The sequence below is a fragment of the Rhinopithecus bieti genome, unplaced genomic scaffold (assembly GCF_001698545.2).
Source record: "Rhinopithecus bieti isolate Rb0 unplaced genomic scaffold, ASM169854v2 scaffold_26426, whole genome shotgun sequence".
Lineage (NCBI taxonomy): Eukaryota > Metazoa > Chordata > Mammalia > Primates > Cercopithecidae > Rhinopithecus > Rhinopithecus bieti.
This window is the reverse complement of record NW_016811945.1, coordinates 520,292-522,465: the sequence shown is the minus strand read 5'-3', so window position 1 is coordinate 522,465 and position 2,174 is coordinate 520,292. Positions and strand designations below refer to the sequence as shown.

Sequence of the window (2,174 nt, the reverse complement as noted above, 5' to 3'; positions counted from 1 at the left end):
GCTTGATAACCACATTATAAATGAATACATTTAATTTTTAATCTATAAATAAGAGCTCTTGAGCTTGACCATCGCTAGTCAAATTCTTCAAGCTTAATCATCTCTTTAAGAATTGATGAAATCGTTCTGAAATCGGCAAAGCTGAAGAATGGAGTTCAAAGCAGAAAAGGTGTGAATTAAGTGGGGGTTTCATGGGAGTAAAATATTAGGTTTTGGCCTGAAGGGCAGTTTGTGAATATGTTACAAAGTTAATTGGTTCTGATGCATGACCACTTTGTCTGAGTTAGGAGACGGTGTTTTTTTTTCTCGTTTCCAATATACCGTATTTCGTATGAGGTGGAACCAGTAACTGTGATACAGACATGTCCCTGCCTCCTTTAAAACGCCGCATGCTCTTACCACCCTGCTTTCCCCCAACAGTAGCAGTGAGTTTAGCAAGAAAGGGCTCATCTTCTATCCCAAGGGAAATTCCAAGTGCCATTTCCACTCTCATGTGGGGCTCCTGGTAAGTTACATTTAAATTAGCATTCTTTTTCATTGGCCAGGAAAGGCAGGCAGTTCATTTGTAGGCAAATACCCTTGCTGTTTTTTTCTTTTTTTTTTGAATCTTTACAAAGTCACTCAGCAGGCACACACTTAACGCTTGCTCCGTGGAGAAAGGTTAAACGGTTTCCCCAAGACCACACAGATCAAGCAAGTGGGGGAGGAGGGGCTCAAGGTGCCTGGTATACCTCGCCACACTCCCATAATTACCCAAACCGTCTCATTCCAAGCCCAAGAACCGGGCTTTCAAAGGGGACACGAAAGGAATGCCCGGGAGGTGAGCGCCAGGAGATCGGGAGAGGTGCCTTTCCCGGCATGCTCTGCAGCACACCGAGGGGCGCCAGGCGTATCCCGGCGTGCATCGGGGAGCGCCCAAGGGCGATGGTTCCCGGCTCCTGGAGAGGCGCGCGAAGTTAAGCCGGTAGGTGCGAGCTTCCTTAGCTTTGAACCTCTGGTTTCTCGTTTCCTCTTTATGAGTTTAATTCCATAATGGCAGAAAAGGATGGCCCTCTAACTACCCTCCCTCTCCGCGTGCGAACGACTCGGCGCCGCTTCGAGCTCGGTGCCAGGTGATTAGCGGGTAGGGGCGGGCCGGCGACCAGCACGTGACCCGAACTGGCAGCCAATGACTAGCCGGGTGGTCCAGCAGCGCGAGGATTCCGGGACCCGCGAGCGGAGCGGCGCGTGGGTCGGTTGCTGTTGGCCCTGGCAGGTACGCGCAGGCGCTTTGCTTGCCACGCGCTACGCCCGTCCCCACGCGCCTGGTGGCGTGTTCTTGGCGCGAGGTGTTAAGAGTCTGGGTGTTTTTGTGAGTTGGGGGGAAGGAAAGGGTGGCGGGGAGGGGGCTGAGGCGTCACGTGGACGCCACAGCCAATCTCAGGCCGAGGCGCACCCACAGCTTTCCCCGGCGCCCCGGGGTGCGACGTGTTCAGTGAGGTTCGACCGGGCCCTGACGGCCTGAGCGCTCTTTCGAAGCGCGTGTGCGGCCAGTAAATTCTGGTCGCGGCTTTTCGCGGCGTCCTGCTCCGCGGCGAGCACAGACGACAAGTTCTCAGCAAAATGGCTGCTGGAAAGAGTCGCCAAGCAGGGGGAGCGCTGGGGCCGCGTGAAGGTCACATGACGAGGTTGGCAGCGCGTGCTGCTGGCGCGGGGCAGGGGGGGGGGGGGGCGGGGGGGGGGCGCGGGAGCGTGGCAGGGGGGGGGGCGGGGGCGGGGGGCGGGGGGGGGGGGGGGGGGGGGGGGGGCGTGGCGGGTCACGTGCCTTCGACTGCGCCGGCCTGTGGTTTTCCAGCGTCTTTGCTGCGGTCGGATTGCCTGCTTTTACTCCTCCCACCTCGAAGCGTGGCAAGCGTCGGTGAGAAGCTGTGTGGTGTACTGGGATGAGCCGAGATCTAGGAATTCGGAGGCCTGGGGTCCAGACCTTTGGCTGGTTTCATCTTGCCACTCTCGGCTTCCATTTCTCACTCAGCTCGGTAGAGGAGATCACCTCTTAAGGTCCCTCATACGGCCTCTGACTTCCTCACCTCAATCTCAATGCAGAAAAAAATTTTTAAAACAAATTCTTAACAATTATAATGAGACAACCGCCCCCTCCCCCCAAAAAAAACCCTCCCAAAAAAAAAAAAAAAAAA

General features: G+C 55.4%; 1 protein-coding gene across 4 annotated transcripts in view; it reads left to right on the top strand.

The window, feature by feature from the left end:
- Nucleotides 1-878: 878 nt before the first annotated feature.
- MGA (MAX dimerization protein MGA) overlaps nt 879-2,174 on the top strand; it is a 176,266-nt gene continuing 174,970 nt past the window's right edge. Inside the window, exon 1 of one of the 4 annotated variants that reach the window (XM_017895430.1) lies at nt 879-964. The gene's annotated coding sequence lies outside the window, so the exon portion shown is untranslated. The other 3 variants (XM_017895423.1, XM_017895424.1, XM_017895431.1) reach the window with 3 other exon arrangements.